The sequence below is a fragment of the Oreochromis aureus genome, linkage group 10 (genome assembly GCF_013358895.1).
Source record: "Oreochromis aureus strain Israel breed Guangdong linkage group 10, ZZ_aureus, whole genome shotgun sequence".
Lineage (NCBI taxonomy): Eukaryota > Metazoa > Chordata > Actinopteri > Cichliformes > Cichlidae > Oreochromis > Oreochromis aureus.
The window spans coordinates 25,021,212-25,045,818 of NC_052951.1; the positions used below are offsets into that span (position 1 = coordinate 25,021,212).

Sequence of the window (24,607 nt, forward strand, 5' to 3'; positions counted from 1 at the left end):
ACAACAAATACAAGATTACAAACAGCATAGTATTTCATACCTTTGTGTACTGTCAGCTGCTCGATTTTCCAGTTATCAGTAATGCCAGGATCAGATTACAGAAGTTTTAAAACACTAAACTATTTGGAAATCGGGCCGGATCGCACATGTAAGAGGAAACTTGACAGATATTCTACTCTCACTCAAAGTGACTTTGGCAATAATAGCATAACATCCACACTGCAGGAAATTATAATCATCATCTTGTCAGAGGACAACACGCACGACCTCACGTGATGTCATGGGGGCGTAGATGTAAACAAAGATGGAGGCTGTGGTTGTAGCAGCATTACTTTGCAGTGAGGTGGAAAAAACACAAGGTTCAACTGACAACAAAGTGGTTGGATAGACACTGTCAGCACAAGTTGTCTATTCAAGGTAAGACTTTGACTGCCAACAGTATGGTCGCTTATATTCCCTTTGATATTATGGGTCTCAGATTTGTCTTTGTCGCGGCCCCTGCGCAGAAACTGTCTTTGTAAATTCATCGGTTTTCTTGCCATACACCTACTAACTTTTTCCTATCTTAGTCCAGCACACAGGTACAGTAGCTTGTAGTTTTGTGGTCTTTTTCATTGGCTGCTGTGAAAGTGCTAGCATAATCAGCAACAGTAGGTTTCCAGATTCCACCTTCTAAACATCAGACATATTTGATATTATCAGCATGCCATCAAGCAGTTTGGGAGGTTACCAGATAATCTGGGATGACCACTGACACTCTCAGAATAGAAATTAGCCTACCTCATTGTAGCCTGTGGTATAAAGGCTTCCCAGTTGGTGGTGCATACTGTGGTCATACCCATATCAGAGGTTAGTTATTTGTGCAACTGTGTTTTTCAAAAAATGTTTTAGTTTACTGGTTGAAATGGACTGGCATACATGTCACTTTTCTACTTTTAGTGAGCACGAGTCCAGGAGGGCAAGGTTCTAACCCCAGTGTGTGGTGAAAGTGTCAGCTTCTGCACCACTGTACCATAAATATGCAGGTGTGACACTGAATGAAACTTGCCAGAATGTTAAAACATAAACAAGGAAACATTCAAACTTAGTTAAATTAAATTTTACATAATTTTGTACTTTTTCCTCATATTGTACATTAAAGGAAAAATTGTGTTAGTACCAAAGATTTCACTCTTTGCTGGTCCACTCAACTTCACCGCGTCATGCACAACATTAGGAAAAATTCTTTTGGCCATCTCAAAAAAATTCAGTTTAAACATAATGGAAGTGTAATTGACAGGTAATTTCTAAATAAGTTGTTTTTGGCTTTAGTTACAGAGCCCGAAGCTTACTCAGCTTGATGATGGATTTTTCTGGAACGCTGAAACAGCTAATGTTCAGTCTTGCTTTGTATTTGAGTCATACGGCAGAAAAATGTTCATAGCACGATTCGCTGTTTCACGTTGTGCATCTCTGCAAATACTCCTCCACCTTACTGTACCTGGCCACGTGAAGTAACAATACATGGAGAATGAGAACTGTTAAAAGAGAAAGCTCCAGCCTCTGCACCATGCCTGATACACGTCTATATAAACCTACTGACAGCAGGCTGGAAAAACAACTTGGCTAAGAAAGAGAATAGAAAGTAGAGGAGAGTTAATGAGGAAAAAGAGAGAGAGTGTGACCCACCCAGGTTTTGACCTATAGCTCTCTTTGTGTTCCACTGACACAAAGATTTATTATGCAAACATCACCGGTCCCAAAAATACATATTGAAACAATTTTTGGGCAAACATGAAACAAAGTGAGCCTCCTGTGCTGTCACGGGAGTTTGCAGCTCAGTGTGGGCCGATGAGGCGGCAAAGAGAGCAGCAAGTGCATTAGTAGTCTCGCTTCACGAGCGCTGAAAAGGTAAGCAGGCCGGGGCGACGTTGTGGGCCGTCACACAAGAGCGAAGGACTGTCAAAAGAGAAACAAAAAGGAGGGAGACATGATTAAGAGGCTGCCATGGACTCCCTGCCTGTTGGTGTACCTGCTTGCTCGGAGGAACCAGGCTGAGCAAAGCCGGAGAGTGTAAACAGTTATAAACACACTTCTGTGTGCATGTGCACAGACTGACACACACACATGCAAACTGAGATACTCGCACAGCTGCACGTTAACTCTTTCCCCCATAAAGATGGCATCTGATGACCTCGCCTGTGTGATGAGTTTTGCCTCTTCAGTATATATCAATAAAGATGGTAGTTTCCGGGTTTTTTCCAAAGGTAGCTGCACAGGCAGGGACCACGCTCACTATGCAAACCCAGTCATTTTGTTGTATAAGCAGGCCTGAAACAGCTCAGTTCGGAAAAGAGCTTCAAGGCTTACTCCTAGTTGAGCTCCAGGGGGTAAAGGTTTAAGTGCATGGACCAACAGATATATGGATAACTGCAGCTTTGAGCTCATTTACTGGCTAGGCTGTATGCTAATTTATACATCTGAATCCAAATGTTCCTGTACTCGCTCTGCCAGTAGGGTGAGGAACATTTTTCAAAGACAAGTTTGTCTAGCTACGGCAGAATAGAAAAGACAAACTGGCCAAAGCATCATATAAGTAAACACAGTTCTCACGGGATGCTCGGCATCGTGTCATGACTCACTGCAAATCTTTGCATAGTTCTTTGGACAGAGAACTATGTAAACTATCATATGCTACTAGAATAGCTTTGGCCATTGTGGACCACATATGGACCTCACCCCATGAGAGAGCTGTCTGTTTACTACTACACGTCAAAATGTTGCAGGAGGTTAATTAAGGTAGCCCAGGTGTCCTTATGTCCCATGATGCTCCCAGATCAGATCAGGTGTCTTATAATCTTGTGTTTTTTCAGTCTCATAGTGAAGATAGGTATTTGATTTAGTTTTATTCATGATGTGCTAGGTCACAACAAGTCACCTCAAAGCAAAGACCGTCCAATAATACAGAAAAAACTGCAACAATCAGATGATCCCCTATGAGTAAACACTTGGCGACAGTGGGAAGGAAGAAACCTCTGGCAGAACTAGGCTCAGGGTTCTGGCAGACCGCGTGATGCTAATTCTGAAATTTTCTTCACTGAGTTGGCGTGAGGAGAGATCTCAGTGATTAATAATTTGGATCAAATAAAGTGAATGTGTAAAAAAACCTGATCACAAACCACTTTAGAGCTTTTCTGCTAATTCAGTTTCTTTGCACCTTTGTCACCCTGAGTAATGTAGAGGACGTTATCATTCTCAGGTGGCTGCAGTGACTTCCTGCATTCTTGTCATGTCAAATAACCATGATTTTTCATCTTTAAAGAATTTATTTAATGTGAAAATATTGATGACATGCTTAGGAATATTTCCCTTCTGATTAATGGACAAAATCTTTAAAGTTTAACTTTAAAGAATAGCCTTCCATTTGTTAGATATCCCGCTTTTTATGGGTTTGGTCCATTTTGTACTTGAAATATGATAATAGTATTACCTGTTACGGCACTGCCACATTAAAGGTGCCGACATTTACTTGGTTAAGCAGTAAATATTGCAAATGACTCCTCCTGCACCGGTAAAAATGAGTCTGCCAGTCATCCATATGGTGCACTGACTTACACCTCAGCCTTTAGAGAGCTGATAACAAACCCTGAATTGACCACAGCATCGCCTCGCGGATTTAATTTCTTTCTGAGATGCCAGTACATAAATATCACATCCTGCACATTAGCCAGAGGTGCTGACATGTTCTTGGCGAGGTTTGAACTTCTCTGCAGCGAGTAAACGTTGCGAACTGAACAAGAGGTTGAATCCGCCTCCTTCATATTTGCTCTGGAGCCTCAGTAATGTTTGTCCATCAACAAAAGGTCAACCACATATTTAATTTCTCTGAAAGTACCGCACTCCCCATTCATCTCAATATAATAGGTGGTGGACCTGAGAAAGTCATGGACTGAATGCATTCAAGCAGATATTTACATGAACACACGCAGATGCTACTCCACCTCAAGCCTCCCTTGGAAAAAAAACGAAAAAAAACGAAAAGTGATGTATGTGTTTTTCAGAAAGGACACATGGGTGAAACTCAACATGCCTCCATTCTTGTCTCGTTTTCTCAGGGTGAAAGGTATTCAGGAGGGAGAGGACAACGTCTCCCCGCTGGACAATTTACTGCCCTTCTCTGGGAATTCTACATGATCCAGGTATGGGAATGGAGAGTGGGAATAGCTGGAGCAGTGAACTCACTCTGGCAGTTTTATCTTGATTGCCAGATAAAACAGTATCTGGTGTTTTAAAGTCGTACACGAGAGTCTTTAGCAAGAAGCACTTTAGCTCCTTCTCACGTTCTGGTTTCTGATAAAAATCACAAAAACACTGTCATTAAAAAGGCCAAGAAAGGTGCAGGGAGGCTGGAGATTCCTTAGAAGACTTCTATTTAAAGCAGCAACATACTTGTGGAGAAATAAAAACCTTTCTTAGTTCATCAATCAAAGACTCAAACGCTGAGCCTTTACTCTGTGAAAGTAGTATACGTCTGGCTGTTCTCTTTGTAAAGTGTTTTGATTATGAGGGATAAAACTGATCCTTTATAAATATTAAGGCGTATGAAACAGCACCACAATCACTTCTTTGGTGATTAAAATGTGCTGTACTTCTTGATTTTTAGGCACAAATGTTGTGTAAAACATTCATCCTTTAATGGGTTTCTCTGTATTTTGCCCTCGTTCTTTCCCATGCTCACCGCCGAGCCAGATGCACAAACACAGGTATAGATCAACACAGGTATATACACGCACTAATACCAGCACATACACACAGTAGCCTGACCCAGCAGCCCAGGTTAAAGAGGGAGGAGGAGTAGGAGGATGAACTGCTGGGACTCTGGTTATCTTCAGTCAGTAAAATGCATTTTCCCAGAGCAGCACACGCAACAGCAGATTCACATGGCTGCCTGTGTGACGCAGAGTTCAGCTCTTCTTTCGCTCTGTTAGTTTTATCTGATCATGAAGATTCCAATAAAAAGTAACCTATGACCCTCGTGCTGCACCGTGCATACAGTATATTTAAATAAACCAAGCATGTGCAGACACCGAGCTGAGCAGATGAGCAGCTTTTAATATGATGAAATGCAAAAACAAAATAACAAAATGGGTCATTTTTTCACTTTCTTAGAGAGACACACCTTTATGTTGACTTCTTCTTCTTGTCTCCATTATATATAAACATATTTTTATGTTTCTTTTAAAACAGTTACCACTAAACTAGACTTACCATGTCTCTGTTGTATGCTTGTGTCCACTTACAGCTTATATCTACGCCATTCTGTGACAATATAATTTGAAATATGACCTTTGACCTTTGACTTTTTGCATCATCATCATTTTATCCTTGTGCTAGACCTTTTCTGTGAAAGCTTGTCAGTTGGATTATGAATCCTTATGCTACAGCCAAAAATGTGTTTTGTGAGATCCTTGTGTACTTTGACATTTTACTACTAAACCCATCGTCATCTTTAAATCAAAGTGAACAGTCGTGTCAAATTTGAAGAAATTTCCTCAAGATAGTCTTTTTCTAAATGCTTACGGTAGCACTTTCGATTAAGGATGGTCCGTCCATCCATTAATCCATCCGTCAATCGATCAATCAATCAATCAATCAATCAATCAATGCATAATTTGTGATGTATTGAAACGTGGAAAGGCAAAAGGCCAGTTTCTTGAAGGAAATCCAAAGCTCTTCTTTGGATGTTGGCTGCAATCCGATGGTGCTTGTCTGTGTTTATAATTTTACCCTTTTTCGACAAGATCCACCGCTGGTTGAAATGTAGCCGAAAACCATGACAGAGCCTTAGGGATTATTTACAGATGTCTGTAGGCACTCACTGATGTAGCTTTCTCCACGCTCCTCTGAACATATTGGTGACAATTTGAACATAAAATTAAGTAGTCTAAGTAAATGAAATCCCACTTAAAAAAAGGTTAAAATATTTTTATGACATATCCTTGGCGATTTTAATTTGGTTTTGGTATTAACTGAGCAGGAAACAAGAGGTTTTAGTTGTTTAGAGAACATAACAGAGAGAGAAATGGATAAGAGTGTAAAACTTAGCAAACCGATTCAGTTATGGGAGATGAAAATGGCTAACGTTAGCCACCATAAATGCCTGCTGATATCAGACCGGCTACATTTGTGGCAGTAAAAGCTTGTGTTGTGTGTGTGTTTTAATCCTTTTCAAAATTTAAAAGGCTTTACTTTTTAAAATGAAACCTATTCTAATCATTTTAAAGCAACTTGTCCATTCTTAGCTAGCTAAAAAAGTGTTAAATAATTAGGTGAGAAAACCGTTTCTTGCTGATCATTTATCTTTTAGCAGGGTCTTTGTACAAAATTTCTAAATACATTATTCATTCAGTTCACTCAGTTTGTTTGGGAACTATTAGCCTCTTCCTCCCTCTCTGTCCTTGTGGTCGTGGTTCTCCCCCTGTCTAACATCTGCTGTGCAAAATGAGCAAACCCGTTTCCAATGTTTAGTTGGAGGGAAAACACCAGAAACACACTCCAGTGATAAAACAGGTGTGGGTGGCTTTTGTTAGACTCTTGTCTTACGCTGCTCGACTTTATTCCCAAATGTTTTGAATTGTTTGGAAAGGCTGAAGTTGACAGGGATTTGCTGCCTGAGTGTGTGTGTGTCTGCATGTGTGTATGTGTGTTCATCTCTGTGCACTTAAAATAGCAGTGTATAATACACTTATCAAACAAAATGTCACTGTCCTAATGGCCTGGTTACTTGGTTTGATCAATATTTGTCAATTAGGGTGACGCATGTTCAGTTTCCATGTCGAAACTGACAAACATACAAGGTTTCGTGGCATTTTTAAACATGTTGCAATGCAAACGATGAAGATTGGTGATGCTATTTTTGGTTTGAATTTACTGGGAAAGATTTTTACACAATTCAGCGTTGCAATTAAAACCTTATTGTTGGGTAGAAAACACATTGAAACGACAGTGTGCCATGCCAAATTCACATTATAGCATCTGAAAGTGCTTTATATATTTATATATTATATCTATTACAAATTCCCTGATTTCAATATGGATTTGAAGTCATTTTTGACATTTGACTTTTATTACCAGCTTTGACTAAACAAGACCATTCAGAGCAACTCACGCTGCCCAGAAAAATGGTTAATGTCTCAGCTGTTGTTCTGTCTTGTTAAAAATGTCTTCATTTTTTTGTTTTGTTATAGCTTGTAAGATTAAACATCTTTGCCGCGATCTGCACAGTGAACATGATACTGGAACTGTTGATTCTCTTAGGAGTCATGTTAACTATGTAAATCCAAGCCCTGAGGTATTTTGTATTTTAAAAAAACATTTACACATAAGTTAACTTGTTAACACAAGTCTACAGGATGAAACGTGAAGCAATCACTAAAGTTATACAGACTAATTTAAGGGAAAATTTTCCATTCAAAATTTCATGACAGTCCTTTACGTAGATTCTGAGTGATTTTAGGTAGAGCGTCAGCTGACAACGCTACTTTCAGAGGAATCTGTGATATAATAATATGATTTAATTTACTAGTTTTCCAATAAAAGTGAATATTTTGAATTTTGATGTACTGTGCACAGACACAGCAGTGCTAAGAATCGTCTCTTTTCCAAACCATGTTGCACCAAATTAATGCATTATGAAAATGCAGGCCTAAGTTTACAGCCAATACAATTTCAATGTCCTTCTTTTCTAATCATAGCTGTATGCCTGCATTTTTTTGAGCAATGGGGATTTATAGTCAAATATATTTTCTGGTAGGTTCTTATTAAATGTCATTTGAAAATGAGTGATAAATCGCTAATAGAATATTCCAATTTTATCTGTAGTAAAAATGTTGTAATGTTCTTTACATGTTGAAACTTTTAAATGATGTAAAACATAAAATCCTTTACACTGTGGTTATACCCACTAACACAAATTTCTGCATGTCTGCAGATTAACACGTAGGGATGGCTGGAACATATTTTGTTCAAAAGTTTTACAATTGTAAATGCAATCAGTTGGAGAGCTGCGGAGCTCAATATGGCTGCTTTGTTACGTCACTTGTGAGGCATCTCACGTGTAGCACCTTAACAGTTTCAGTTGAGAGCTCTGTTTCCCTTCAGAGCTATGGATTGCATCGAGGTACGAAGTTAAAGGCTAGGCAGATGAGGTTTCAGACATGAATCGTAGACCCAGGCAGGGGCACTGGGAAGTTAAAACCACTGGCTGGAGCTCCTGACAGTGGGAGGAGGGTGTGATGGGAGAGGCTGAGAAGGGTGAGAGCTTTACTCAGGTAGGTCTGCCCAAACATGACTGCTTGTTTACCTGTCAGTTTGTTGCTTTTGTCTGGGCCTCCCACGAGAGACAAAAAAAAAGGAGCTTTAGCTCTTTGCAAGCAGGACCACCAGTGTTGCCAGTGTGTGTGCATTTTCCCCAATTGTGTAGTACAATTTCCTAAGAGTGTGCTCATGCTGAAATGATCATCTATAAGTGTGTCCATCTATACTTTCTCACGTGTTTCTGAGCGTGTAATTGTACACATAAGTTGTTTTTTTTTTTGAATGGGCTGTTACATGAATGCATGTGAATTGCAAATGCAAGGACAGCCCATAGCTCCTGTTGTGTTTGTTGCCGGGCGGATTTGTGTACAAATGTAAATATGTGTGACTAATAAGTTTTTCAGGAGGAGCAGACAAAATACGCAGTAGAGGGCTGAGGAATTGGGTTTAGGGTTAGCATTGTGTGTTTGTGTGTCTGTGCTTCTTTGTTTCCATCTATGTAAGTGTTGCAATTTGTCATTTAAGCCATGCATTTATTATGAGGTCCTGCCTTTGGGTTATTGTCACGGATAGTATATAGCAACATGAAAACATAGTGGACATAATGATCTAAAGGTGCATTCGTCTGGGAACTATTTGACATGGAAAAAGGATAAATAAATCAATCAAAATTAACATCCCGTCCCTTTTTTTTCTTTTTTAAAGGTTTTAAAATGCAAAACATAACATGTCCTTGGGCGGAAAAACACTGAAGAAGACATCTAGCCTTTACATCAAAGACCCATCTTTTAAAGTAGTTCATCAATAAGTGAAAAATTGTTTTGGTAATAAAATAACAAACAAATCCTTGTTCTGTTCATCTTCTATGATCAAATGTTAAGTTCTCCTTGCACACAGTGAAAATTTATAAACACAAAAAATCCATACTATATTAAATGCAGCAATATGTTTTAACAAGAAAGTGATTAAAGTGAATCAAATTATTTTAAATTATTAAACATTATTATTTTACTTTATTTTATTTTATTACTTTATCTATCATGTACAAATAATTGACACATATTACAAGAACAAACTGTTTCATTTCATCTTTTAACTTAAAAATGTTGATCTTTTCTTTGTTGGAATAAAATCAACTGTAACTAAATGAAATACTTACCTTTTTAAATTGAATTGGATATAAATCTGTGCTTTTCAAATTTAGTTTGTGAGTTGTGACAGCTTTGTACATATGGAAAAGAAATTTTCAGAACATAATAAATCAGAAATGCTTAAATTTTACACATATTTTTACTCAAAGGACTTATATGTAATAGTATGATTTACTCATTAAAGCAGACATTTTTGCCTATAACATAATAAGAAAACTACAAGTAAGCAGAAATCATAATCCAACAGAGCCAGATGCAAGTCTTACAAAACTATAAAACCACATAAACATTTATTACTGGACTTAAGATTATACATATATATACGTATAATAATAATTATTATTGTGTTCTTGCCATATGACTTTTTTCACAGCACAAAAAGCACAAAAAGAGTGAAACCACATGTTTTTTAATGGTGACAATATCTGTGAGCTTATATGCATAACCTTTAAAACGTTTTCATCTGACTGGTATCCAGTCATATCCAGAAATCAAAATTGCACACTATGACACATGCAAGTCTTATAAAACCTTAAACATTTATTACTGGTGTGAATATTAAATTATTATATTTAAAAAAATATATTTCTAGTTCAACAAGCTCCATGTAATGTTTGTTTAAAAAAAAAATTCTGTTCTTGCCATTTAATGTTTTCCACGACATAAAAACATTTTTTTTAATGTCGGCAATACCAGTAAGCTTACATGCATAGCCCTTAAAACGGCTTCATTCAAGGAATCCAGTTATTTACACTTGTTCTTTTCCTGCTATGACGAATCAAAATTTCTGCAGTAAAAAAAGTGGTATTATTCCACAGAGACTTTTTGTTTTGTCGTTATGTATGCTGTAGGCTCAGCAACATTCAAACGACATCATCGCTAAAAGTTCCATGAGCAAGGAACAATGGGATGCTGAGTACTGCTTTTAAATGGGGAAATCATTTTGAAGACGTTATTCATCGAAAAACCCCTCATCGGTTATGTTTTGTTCATATTGCTGGGATTCTCTCAGTGCATGACAACAGTTTGGTCAAAGGTTATTATTTTAGCTATACATCCAAAAAAATAACGCAGCTTTAAAGAACTTTAGCAGCTCTTTATGTGACTTAAATTGTGGATCCAGGGTCATTTTCCTTAAAAGAACAAAATTTGGTTGAAATTTTCTAAGATTTTTTAAGTAGAATTATGAATATGAAAATCAGCTATTCAAATATAAAAATTACTAATGTACTAAAAGTATTTGCTGGAAAAATAAATTTAAGCATACGTATATGGCTCATTAAAAAGCTATGGGGCTAAAAACAATACAGTCTTTCTGGTGATTAATAAATAATCTGTGGTCTTAAAAACAATTTATATAACAAAAATCATGATATCCGTGTTTGCTTATGGTCGAACTCTTCTGGCTTTACCCTGTATAAAGTCTTTCCTGGTTCATTTCAGCAGAATCCAGTGGTTTCAACGCTCCTCTTTCCCAAGATCCATGGAAACCACAAAGTTGCTAAATGTTTTTTATATGAATAAGACAGCGACAAAATTTTCACAATGCATCTTCTGAAGTGACGTAAAGGCTCTTTTCAAAAGGTGGAAATAACCCTTAAACTGAAACGGTGCTTTTAATTCTAAGAGGTAAAACATGAAACAAGTTTTCTTGCAAAATTGAGCAGCAGTTCAAAGGGATAGCAACAGTGTTGGATCCATTTTCATGTGTTCGGTGCTTGTGCTTAACTGTGTGTATCTTAAGGCTTTAGCTGCTGTCTGTGTGTGTGTGTGTCTGTGTGTTGTGAATGTGCGTTTGACAGAGTGTCTACCTGTGTGGCAGTAGGTAAGCCCAGTAATCTCTGTTTGTCTCAGTCTGAGAAGTATAATGCTGTGACTCATTCCTAGAGCGGGTGTGCTAAAACCCAAAGCACTCGATCTATCATAGAAATCAACAGTCGCCACTGTAATTTACTAAACTAATCCTCAAATGCCAAATTAATATGTTAAGTATAGGTGTGATTAAATGATGTGAAAGATGAATGTAGACTGCTAATGTTCAGCCAGTGTTCCCATCTGTGGTGAGTGAGGATGAGTTAAATGTTATAATCCCAGAGATCTTTGCTTTTTCTTTCATTCAGGCCTGTGTCTGTGATGCTGTGGTCTCCTCTTTTTTGAAATGGAATGTATATTGTTGAACGGTTGGAATTCTTTCCTCTTCGGCATTGATAGTTGTTGGCAGCAGCTCTAAAAGCTGTTGTCTACACTGAGCTTAAATCTGAATATTGGAGGCACTTATCTGACATTGCTTTCTGTCTTTGGGTTCAGTGTTTTTGATATCTGCACTTTACAAGCTCTTATTCAGTCTCAGGGCTTTTGGAAGTCCTCTTATGTGCGCCCGAGAAATGCCACGTACACAAGCAAGCAGGCATATATTGCAAGAAACAGTGTCAGAACCTATGGATTTTCACTATATGTAACAAATACATGTTCAGAGGTTATTAGTTTATTTCAATTGTGAACATATAGACTCAGATCTTCTTGTTTAGGTGTGTTAAACGTGAACACGTGGCATCATCTGCAAATAGCAGTTGTTAAATATCATAATGATTTAATCCACAGTTGTGGCTCAAGAACAGTTGTTCAGATAGCCAACTAATCTATTACTCCGATCCAGACTAGAATATATCTGAAATCATCAAATAGACTGACAATATTTAATTCTTTTTATTTTATTTATTCCCGCTTTGATGAGATTAGATTTTATAGTCAGACAGAAAGGAACACACCGTTGAGATGTTTTGGCTCTACAAAAAGCATTTGATACTTTTAATCACAACCTTTAAGCAAATTAAGCAGGACTTGTGTATGACTGGCCATTTAGCTGTTTAGATGAAATTTATCAATATGCATATATAAATAACACAGATTCTGGTTCATTAAGGGTAATGTATGGGGTGCCACAGGGTTATGTATTTGGACCATTGTTGTTTGCATTATTTGTTTTCCAAGTTTCTGAAGTGTATTTTATTTGATGATGACACAACTTTTTTGTTGCTGGGAAAATTGAAATACCTTGGAAATCAGTAGGTCTACTGATTGTTTAAAAATGGCTTGAGTCTAAAAAAATGTCCCTTTATCTTGGACAAAGGAAAATAAATGAATGAAAATAAACAAAGTTGAAAGTTCTTTAATCTAAATTTGTGGGAGTTAGTGTTGATAACAAATTTAACAGAAATTGCATATAAGTTATGTCAACGCTAAAATGTCTAAATGTATTCCAGTACTGTACAAAGCTAGACTTCCTATGCCAAAAATTACTTCACTTATTGTTCCATATATGACTTACTGTTTACTGTGGACTTACTGAGGTGTGTGGAAACACAAGACAAACATCAACTTAATCTTTTTGCCAAAAAGCCATAAGAATGATAACAAAAAACCCCATCAAGAGTCAAAAAATCCATTATTTATTCAGTTAAATACACTGAAACTCAAAGATTTTGTAGATCATAATTCAAATTATGTACAAAGCATATAATAGACATTTACCACTTAATATCAACAAGCTTTTCAAAATCATAATGAATGTAAATCAATAGGAAATTGTATTTTTGAATATCCCAAGGTTGGCATCAATAAGAAGTGTCATTCTGTTACTGGGGTTAAACTTTAGGACCGTCATCCTGAAGAAACTGAAATGTGCAGCACACTGAAACTGTTTCAAAAAATTATTTAAAATAACATAATTATTCAGTATTGTGATAAATGTTTACTCTGAAGATATTCTTGATACAAAGAGGTTATCTATATCCAGATAATTTCTTTAACATTACGTGATGATTGTTGTATTGGGCTCGGTGTTATATAACCTGTAGCTTCGCCCTACACCAAAAGGGTGTAGGGCGAAGCTACAGCTTCACCCTACACCCTTTTGGTGTGTTATTTACTTTCTTTTTCATCATTGAATTTCTTGTGATACAAGTCAACTGAAGAAAGATAATAAATCGACCTCAATCTCAAAATGCTAAAGGTGCTAAAAATAACAGCCTCAACATGGCGTTTAATCTGTTATTAGACTCAATTGGCTTCTCTCAAAATGTAAAAGAACCCACCCACCACTTTAATCACACTCTAGATCCTGTTTTAACATATGGTGTAGAAACTGAACATTTGGCAGTGTTTCCTGAAAACCCTCTTGTCTGATCATTTCCTGATAACATTTAAATTTACCATAATTGATTACACAGCAGTGGAGAGTCGACTTAATCACAGTAGATGTCTTTCTGAAAGCCCTGTAACTAAGTTTAAGAATATAATCCACCCACTGTTGTCATCTTCAATGCCCTGTATCAACACAGAGAAGCTACCTGAAAGCTACTCCAACAGAGGTCGATTATCTTGTTAATAATTCTGCCTCCTCACTACGTACAATACTGGATACTGTAGCTCCTGTGAAAACTAAGGCCTCAAATCAGAAGTATTTGACTCCGTGGTATAATTCTCAAACATGTAGCCTAAAGCAGATAACTCGTAAGCTGGAGAGGAAATGGTGTGTCACAAATTGTCACAAAAGATAGTTTGCTGCTTTATAAGAAAGCCCTCCGCAAAGCCAGAACATCTTACTACTCATCACAGATTGAAGAAAATAAGAACAACCCCAGGTTTCTCTTTAGCACTGTAGCCAGGCTGACAAAAAGTCAGAGCACTGTTGAGCCAACCATCCCTTTAACGTTAACTAGTAATGACTTCATGAACTTCTTTACAAATAAAATTTTAACCATTAGAGAAAAAATTACCCATAGTCATCTCACAGATGTAACATTATCTACAGCTAGTTTGAGTACCATTGATGTTAAGTTAGACTCTTTTTCTCCAATTGATCTTTCTGAGTTAACTCCAATAATTAATTCCTCCAAACCATCAACGTGTCTTTTAGACCCCATTCCTACAAAACTGCTCAAAGAAGTCCTAACACCTAATTAATGCTTCAAACTTAAATATGATCAACCTATCTCTAATAATCGGCTATGTACCACAGGCCTTCAAGGTGGCTGTAGTTAAACCTTTACTTAAAAAGCCATCTCTAGACCCAGCTGTCTTAGCTAATTATAGGTCAATCTCCAACCTTCCTTTCATATCAAAAAGCCTTGAAAGAGTAGTTGTCAAACAGCTAACTGATCATCTGCAGAGGAATGGCTTATTTGAAGAGTTTCAGTCAGGTTTCAGAGCTCATCACAGCACAGAAACAGCTTTAGTGAAGGTTACAAATGACCTTCTTAATGCCTCTGACAGTGGACTCATCTCTGTGCTTGTCCTGCTAGACCTTAGTGCAGCGTTTGATACTGTCGACCATAATATCCTATTAGCGCGATTAGAGCACGCTGTAGGTATTACAGGTACACACCAATTAGTTAAACTGCAGGAATGTCTTAAAGACATAAAGACCTGGATGGCCGCTAACTTTCTGCTTCTTAATTCAGATAAAACTGAGGTTATTGTTTTCGGCCCTGAAAATCTTAGAAACATGGTATCCAACCAGATTGTTACTCTGGATGGCATTACCTCGGCCTCCAGTAACGCTGTGAGGAACCTTGGAGTCATTTTTGACCAGGACATGTCCTTCAACGCCTTCAGTTTTCAGGCCCCTCTTCGATGGAACCAGTTTCTAGTTTGGATTTGGGAGACAGACACTATCTTAACTTTTAAGATTAGGCTTAAAACTTTCTTTTTTGCTAAAGCATATAGTTAGGGCTGAATCAGGTGACCCCGAGTCCTCCCTTAGTTATGCTGCAATAGGTGTAGGCTGCTGGGGGGTTCCCATGATGCATTGAGCATTTCCTTTTCAGTCACCTTTCTCATTCAACATGTGTTAATAGACCTCTCTGGATTGAATCACACTTGTTATTAATCCCTGGCTCTCTTCCACACCATGTCTTCTATCCTGTCTTCCTTCTCTCACCCCAACCGGTCGCAGCAGATGGCCGCCCCTCCCTGAGCCTGGTTCTGCCGGAGGTTTCTTTCTGTTAAAAGGGAGGTTTTCCTTCCCACTGTTGCCAAAGTGCTTTGTCATAGGGGTTCATATGATTGTTGGGTTTTTTTTCTCTGAATGTATTATTGTAGGGTCTACCTTACAATATAAAGCTCCTTGAGGCGACTGTTGTTGTGATTTGGCATATATATAAATAAAATTGAATTGAATTGAATTGAAATCGATATCGATAATAGATCTTAAACTGAGCATTTCTTTAACATTTTCTGTCATGAGTTACTCAAATGGCTTCCACAAGCCTTAGATTTCAATCCAGTAGAACAGCTTGGGACAAAAATATCAGAATTTTTTCCCAGTATCTGGTTGAATATATGGCACAAAGAATTAAAGCAGTTCTTAAGGTAAAAAAGTTATCCAACCTATTAACAGCAATGCGTACATATTTGTAGGAGTGCAAAATTTTGTAATGAAACATAAAACTTTAATAAGGTTTTCAACAAGCAATTTACTGCAAATTCTGACGAATTTAATGGTGAAAAAAGTCATGTTTTATGCCCCTTCTGGTTCTGTTCTTTTATTTGCAATGAGAAGGTGGCATGTGAATGATTGTGTAATTGGTGCAGGTGGATGACTGAGGCCTAGTAGCAAAGTTCCTGAACTTTGCCTCTGTGCTGTAGTGCTTCACTCAGTCTTCACCCTCCATGATTAGAGAAGCCGAATCCTATGTATTTGTGATCTTCAGTAATACTGGTATTTAGATGAAATGGAGCGTAACTTAACTGAATTGAACTTAATGTTGAGTGTCTTTCTTAGTGAGGGGGAGAATCCCAATAAAAGACGCATACAATGATCGAGCTTGTTTTGCAGGCCAAGCCAAGTTACTTTTCACAGTGAGCAGAGCGGTTGGCAGTTTTTCAGGTTTTTGGTCACATTACCACACAGGGCTGTTTGCACAATGAAAACCTTTGTGTCTTGTGCATGTCTTCTTTCAGCAGTGTGTACACAGAGAGGGACTTTTGAAAAAAAAAACAACTTATCTCTAGTATCAATTCTATGAAAATCTAAGTTGAAATGTCCTTCAGCATCCAGCAATTAATGGCTCTTGGAATGACCTGCGCTGTGTTAGATTAATGGCTGAATGTTGTAATGTATAATGCTTTCTTTAATAACACTTATGCATATGACAAAGTAACAATAACTTCATTAAAATACAAGAACGGTTTACATCTGACCATAAATAATGTTTTTATCTTCTTTAACAATTGTAGAAATAAAAGACTTTGGTTAAATAGTTTGTAATATTATGGCTCTTCACTGGTTGTATACTGCTCCCCACTTGGGCTGTCAGATTTGAGCAGACTTCAATGTACAAGACCACATGCAGATCCCAGAAATTTCTAAGCATAAGCATAACATAAGATTTATTTTCACTTGCCACTTTGATCTGGATTATCATGTTGTTTCTTGAGCGATGTAAATCTGTAAAACATACACTTACTCTTTATTATTTTAGCATTATAGCATTTAGTTCACTGAAACATCTTTAAGTGTGGCCTTATAGATTTGCTTGCATGACTTTGGAATCTTGACACAAAATCAGACGGGGCTGAAAAATTTAAAATGTAGTAAAGCTTAAAGTTATGCATCATATGACTAGAAGAACTGCAGAAGTGACAAGTTAACAGTAAATGGTTAATAGCAAACATGTATCTACAGTATTAAATGAATAATACGATTAAAACACAGATTACCTGCATCTTTTTCTCTCTCACAGCACCAATGAATCCTCTTCTTTTTTCAGCATGTCTCAGTGCAGTCCTTTGCATGTTTTTGTTACTGTCACTTCCACATCTGCTGTATAAGGAATCATCTTCCTTTTTCCTGTGAGTGAAGTTCTACATTAGCATTAATTACATCAGCAACAACAGTCTAAATGGCTGAATGCATTGAGTTACTGCCGTATAATTAGCTGCCTAAAGTGTTTGCCCCCTTCTCGATTTCCTATTTCTTTGGTACGTTTCTCACACTAAAATGTTTCAGATCATCAAACAAATTTAAATACTAGACAAAGATAACACAAGTAAACACAAAATGCAGTTTCTAAATGAAGGTGTTTATTAATCAAAACCTAGATAGCACTGTGTGAAAAAGTGATTGCCCCCTAAACCGCAACAATCAATCAAGCGTCCACTTGTCTTTGCAGAATTCTTTCAGCCAATTGTTGGAGGGTTTTCAAGCAGCATCTCAGTCAGATTCAGGGCAGGACTTTGACACTCCAAAGTCTTCATTTTGTTTTTCTTAAGTCATTCAGAAGTGGACTTGCTGGTATGTTTTGGATCATTGTTCTGCTGCAGAACGCAACTGCACTTTAGTTTGAGATCACAAACAGATGGCCGGACATTCTCCTTCAGGATGCTTTGGTAGACAGCAGAATTCATAGTTTCATATACCACAGCAAGTCTTCCAGGTCCTGAGGCAGCAAAACAGCCCCAGACCATCAAACTACCACCACCATATTTTACCGTTGGTATGATTTTTTTCTTTTCTGAAATGCTGTGTCAGTTTTATGCCAGATGTAATGGGACTCATACCTTCCCGAAAGTTCAGCTTTTTTTCATCAGTCCACAGAGTAGTTTCCCAAAAGTTTTGAGGATCATCAAGATGTTTTTTGGCAAATGTAAGGCGAGCCTTTTTGTTCTTTTTGGTTCTCCTTGAACTCTCCCATGGATACCATTTTTTCCCAGTCTCTTAATTACTGTTGAATCATGAACTCTGACCTTAACAGAGACATGTGAAGCCTGCAGTTCTTTAATGTTGTTCTGGGTTCTTTTGAAACCTCCTAGATGAGTTGTCGATGTGCTAATTTTGGTCACTCCTGTGAAGCTTTACCACTGTTCCACGCTTTCTCCATTTGTATATAATGGCGCTCAGTGCACTGCCTTATAAGGCTTCGTAAACTTTTGCAGATTGTCAGTCACTTTGTTTCTCAGGTGTTTCTTTGGATGTGTTGCTTTTTGAGAATTATTAGCCTCCTTGACCCAAAATGAAATCATTTCTTGATTCAAATTTTTTGAGTGTGTTTAGTGAAACTGAACTCAGTTTCCCCAAAAATTTGGTTAATCACAGTCCAATTATTATTTAACAAGTGTGGCAATTACTTATTTGGAACCTTTCTCCCTTTATCAATGAAATCATCATTTAAAAACTGCATTTTGTATTTATGTATTTGTCTAATGTTAAAATTTGTTTGATGATCTGAAACATTAAAGTGTGACTAAACAGTAGTAAATCAGAAAGTGGTGTGAAACACTTTTTCACACCACTGTATGTGCATTAAGGAACCTATAACTAATGAAGTGGCCACTGTGTGTATAATTGGACTAATATTGCCTAACAACATACAGTATTAAGCCTTAAATTTTATTTAAATTAAGTTTCTTTTATTTTTATACATTGTTTTTTTCTTCAGTTGTACGTAAGTGTTACAGGCTGTTTTTAATATGTAAAAAGTGATTAATGGTAACTGAAGGTTAAATGCATATTTTGGCAAACTTAGCAGTTGCAGCTTGTGTTTAAAAGAGATTTAAGAAATGCTTAATCCTCTGAGCTTCAGTTCGGGAAACAGGGTTGGTTTAGGCCTGGAATAATTTGGCAATAACAGTGTGGCAATGAGTGGTAAAGAGTTTATAGCTCTTTACCACTGTTATGATTTGTAGATGGCAGAACTGTCGAACTTTAATAGGTAGTGAGTGCACTACAGGATCCTGGTGGTTTGTCATTGGATAAAGATAGATGCAGATTGCTCTCCATAACTTAATTATATTATTTGTTCATGTTTAAATGTGTTGGTTTGTATATTTTTAAAAGCCATATTTATATTGAAACATATGTTATTACACTAGAAGTTATGCTGCTGTTACATCGCTCCACTTGTGGGTCCAATGCGATCCTGGTTTTTGGTTATGTTTAAACATCTAAACTCGTACTTTCTGCCTCGCTGTATAAATTCCTTCATTTGATGTGAATGTTGGATGTAAATATTAAGGATTGGTACAACATGGACATAATTCTTAAGATACTGGGAACAAATTTACCTTCACATCGCTCCCCTTCCCTTCTGTAGTCATTGCTTTCATCCTTCTCCCACTCTTCCTTAGTCACGCTCTGCCATATATCTCTATCTCCCACTCCCTATATCTCTCTTCCTATCTACATCCATAGCCCTCTATTCTACCCCTTCCCCCTCTCCATCCATCTATCCTTTCCTCCTGTTGTGTCAAACCAGCTGCTTCTCTTTCTCTCTCCTGGGTTGCTGAGTTGAGTGCTGAGGAGGAAGAAGCTAAATCCAGCTGCACATATTTTACAGGGACAGAGAAAGATGTGGATCTGAAAGAGAGGGAACATGGTGAGACAACACATTAGACATTTGGGGATGGATGAGGTTCATACGCAAGAAATGGGGTAAACACAAACTAATTGTGAAGAGCAACAAAGAGAGGCACGATGTGGAAACCCAGAGACAAATTTGGAGTTTGGAGGGCGTCTGGGGAGGCTTTTGAGCTTTGATCTGGGCTATGCATTGTGTGTAGGTGTGTGTCTGTGTGCGTCTGGCCTGTGAGAGAAACTTATTGCCAGAGGCCAGGGCTGCAGGATTAGGGAGCAGCTCTTGTCTTCTGGCACAAAAAGCAAAAAAAAAAAAGTACCCTCCTTCAGTTTTTGTCCACTTCACACTTATTTAGACGCTGCTGGGTGTATAGTAGACTGATGTTCTGTAAAACCCTTAATTTAAAGAATCTTATATATTACTGCATAATTTAAATTCAATATTTTGGTATAATTAAAACAATTCAGCTCTTTCATACTCAAGCTATTTTTCATGTATAAGTCAGTTTACTCAGTCTGATTGATACTACTCAGGTTGAAAGAAACCGTTGTGCAACATCTCTTATGTCTGTGAGGGAGTTTTGTCATGTCTGAAAAATAATCCTGTTTAAGTCTGGAATTATCAGGATGCCACTGATTCTTTATATGTAGGTGAAGGAAGCAGTGTTTGATTAAAAGTCAGAGTTTCTCAGGCTTTCTTATAATCAAACCTATTAAAACATAATATAAATATAATTATTTAATATAGCTGTTTATTGTTTGTTTGTATTTGGGATAATAACATTATATCTTTAAAATTAGTCCAATCTGACAGATGTAAATACACCGGATGGTCTGCCGCTGCTGTGAAGGCAAAATGTAGTTTTCCTGCAGGTGTGCTTTTCATGAACGGCGTTTCATGCTCAGTCAGTGGGTCTAACCTTTGCTCTGTTTTAATCAGGTAAAGTAGAGCTCCAGTAATCCATTGTTTGCAGCCGTGCTGCTGTGAGATACATGAGAGTGTGTCTGTGTACGCCTGCTAGTCAGACTGAGGTCTTGTAGAGATTGGAGTGGCCTTCAGGTCAAAGGTCAGATAAACACAGCTGGCACTCTCCTCCTGGCTGGCTTAGGAAAGCTGTTTTCTCCTTTTTTTATTTTCTCCACCTCCTCTCCCTCGCTCTTCCCTTATCTCTCCCTCCCTCGTCTGTGTCAGTCTTATTTTGTGTCACGTCTGCCTCCCTCGTGATCTTTCTTTTTCTCTCAGTCTTTTAGTTCAGCAGCTTTCTTGCCGTCTTCGTATTTCCTTCTCTAATCCCTTCGCAATTTTCTCACCCACCTCTCTCTTCCCAGCCCTTTAACTCTTTCATTTGCCTTTTTGTTACTATTCTTTCCTGCTAGTTCTTCCTTTTCTGTCACTGTGATACTTTTTTTTACAGTTTGCTCTGATTTTCCTCTCTATCCCTCCTATTTCCCTTGTTGCACTACTCCTCTTCACATCTGTTGTCTCTTTTCTCTCTCTGTCTCTTCATCATCTTTGTTCAGACTGGAATGTTCCCCTGATCGCCAGATCCATCTCATCATCTCTACACTTTTATTAATAAATCAATTTTTTCTTATTTCCGTCTCCTTTGTGGAGTTATCTACACATTGTGGCCAAAACTATTTGGATACCTGATTTTTACACGTGTACATTGACTGGTTTGAATGCAATTACACGAGCATTATTAAACCTGGCCTTTGATGTTGGACTCAAAGTCAGAGCTGTCAGTATATCATATGGACGTATAGAGCTGCAGTCCTTTCTTTAGGATGTTTGGAGTCTTTCAGAGTTATTGTAAATATTATCTTGTGGTTTGTAAGTTAAGCTGTTTATTATGCTGACAATTTCTTTTGTTAACCCCTGTTTATTGTTTTACTTTTACTGTATCTGTATAGTTTTGTGGCTGCAGTGTCTGCGGTAACTTATTCATTGTGCTGCACATTGTGCTTCCTCCTGTAATGTCGTGCTGTATAAATGAAGTTTTACTTTCTTGTTTGCTTTTGATCTTTATACCTAAGTACATGTGTTGTCCAAGTGTACAAAATCCATTGTTTCTGATAAATGTTTTTGAATAATTATTAAAAGCTGAGTATTTTTGTAAGCATCTCAAACAGCCTGGAGTGACCTGTTTACTTGCTGGCATGGACTGATTTTCATAGATCATCCAGCAGACCTGTATGTGACAATGCAAATATCTGATTTAGTTGGATTTGACATTACACAGTCTTTAATCTGCCAGCTCTTTAGTACAAAGTCTTTGTAATGTAATGTGACTTTGCCCTTGCAAGATTGGCACAGGTTACTATCTGGTGATTTCAGAGAGTGGCTGTGAGAGTCATGTTTTCTGCCTCCTCAACCACCTGCTGCTTGCCTAAACCAACCAAAGTTAAGAACTGATTTAAGGTTGCTGTCCAAAACTGATCCTCCTGACATTGTCTGGATTTAATGAGTGAAAATGGCTTTCTTATCCATGCAGTGGCTGCTGAGATATTTTAGCAGACCAGCATTGCCATCCTTCTGAACATAGCATGGGTAAAATAAATAAGAAGTAGCTACTTCATTTTCCTGTGTTTCCTGTGTACTGTTTGATAAATACAAAGGGTTTACTTGCGTTTAAACACCTGATTATGCAGGCTATTGTTGGAAAATTTGTATAGGATTAATTTACACTAAATTGTGTCCTATAATAGATCATTCCCACGAGTCTTTGTTCTCAAGATCTTAAGACTGGTTCTGTTATGAACTGAAGAACAAGTGGACACCTTTGACAGGCCGTCAGCATGTTCTTATAGAGGCTTCCCCCTTCAGTCAAGAAGATTAGAGTCGGTGCACAAGATTTATGCGTCTAAGTGCTTTGGTGCGTATGTGCACGCATATGTGCGTTAGGAAATATTTGCTCTAAATTGTGTGCACATCTGTAAGTTTGTTTCAAGATTCTGTGAGCTACACGCCGGAGAGTATTTCATCCAGTTATCATTTCTCGTGTCTGCTTCCCTCATACAATTTAGTTGATGAAGATCTTTCCACAAGAATGTCAAACAGCAGCTTCCTCATTGTCTTTAGTTGCTGAGACTCCATCCATCAATGCCATCTCGTAGGGGAACCATATCCCAAAAAGCAAAATGTGGGCAAAGAATATCTTTGTGTGAGGCTCACATGTGTGTCATATTATCTCCATGCAAAATTTGAAAATTAAAAAAAGAAAGGAAGCTTCAGGAAGAAAGCCACCAACTTTCCCCTAAATAGAAATAGTTTCATGTGCTTTGTTGTAGCTGATGTTCAGCAAATTCTGCTAAAATCTGCCTGCCTTGTGCCTTTGTGGAAGCAAAGTGACAAATTATGAACAACAAGAGTATTTTTGCTTTCTTCACAACTGCTGGATGATAGCCAGACTTTAGAAAAGTGTTTGTTCTGCAGTGCTCACTTAAAAGCTATCTGTCCATTCATGCATTTACTACTGCTGCTTGGCAGACTCAGAGCCACCCAGACCTCGATATGAGGCTTTGGCACGGTAGTTGTCTCCCCTAACTACTGCCTACAGCACACTGAGGGGACACCAAGGTGAGTGAGCCTTTTCAGGGTATTCTGGATCTGCCCCAGTATTTCCTTTTGGTTGGTCTTGACTAAAAAACATCCTAACCAGATCTGATTTCTTCCTATCTGGAAAACAAGAGCCAATCATAATGTAGGACAATCTCAAAATGTGAGATCATTCCCACAAAAGTCCCACAAAAACTCCTGTCCACCTTACCACCACCTGATGGGTTGAACATGTTTCTCTCTTTTTGCAGTGCACTGGCACCATGGTATGTGGTACAGCCGCTCTTTGGGCTACACTTGCTTGCTGTTGCTGGTCCGACAGCTGGCTACGGTGAAGAGCGACGTTATAACGTTAGATGTATGTTACAATGACGTTATAATATGCAAACAGCTGAAATGAAACGAGTGTTAAAAACAAAGAAAAGTATTTTTTCATGCTTCTTGTGTTCCTACTGAACTCAGTTGCTCCTTTCACTGTTCTGCCCACTTGTCAACCAGTTAGCTATTTGACCTATTCACAGGTGAGCTGTGTACTGTTGGGATTTTGGAGGACTGCACGGGGGCATGTTTGTGTAAGTTAAAAACCACTCTTTGCCTCCACGAACGGGTTTGTATAGGCAATACACAAACGTGCACAACCACAGTACCTTAAAGCAAGCATTAGTTGTCAGACAGCAAATTGTACATCCTCAAATCTATGAGAATACTTAGCTGGACACATAAGAAAACATGCTACGTCAGTACATTTGAATTGTTTTAGCCGAGACGTGAATTTCTGTATCAACTTCGAGAATCATAGCAGGAATATTATAAGTGTACAGTTCTTACTTCTGTGTATAAAGTACTTTTGAATGGAGCTTGACTGCCCGGCTGCTTAGCAGACAGCAGCACACAGTTGTGGGTTTATTAATGTGAAATAGACAATTGGTAAATATCAGCACAGAACAATAGAAGACAAAAGACTTAAGTGAAAGCTGTGTGCTTAAGTGAATAAATATTCAAGCGGGATTAAATAAAGGTTAACAAAAGGTTACACCTTTCTGCTGGAAGATGTCAACTGAGAAAATATCCTGTTTGTTACAGTTGTGATCTAATTGAGTGAAGCACATACGGATGTGGTAATTATGTTTAAGGACATTTCTACAGTAGGTGTGCACTTTTTCTTTCTTTGGGCGGTTTCAGCATTTGATGTTATGAATTGCTGCCCTTTTGTCAGCTTTTCAAATACTGTTTTTAAGCACACAGGAT

The 24,607-nt window shown here is 37.8% G+C and overlaps 1 long non-coding RNA gene across 2 annotated transcripts in view; it reads left to right on the forward strand.

The window, feature by feature from the left end:
* The first annotated feature begins 299 nt into the window (after positions 1-299).
* LOC116319034 overlaps positions 300-24,607 on the forward strand; it is a 34,862-nt gene continuing 10,554 nt past the window's right edge. For both annotated transcript variants that reach the window (XR_005614592.1, XR_004199354.2), the window contains exons 1-2: positions 300-417; positions 4,095-4,178. This is a non-coding gene — a long non-coding RNA (uncharacterized LOC116319034). The remainder of the gene's footprint in view (positions 418-4,094; positions 4,179-24,607) is intronic.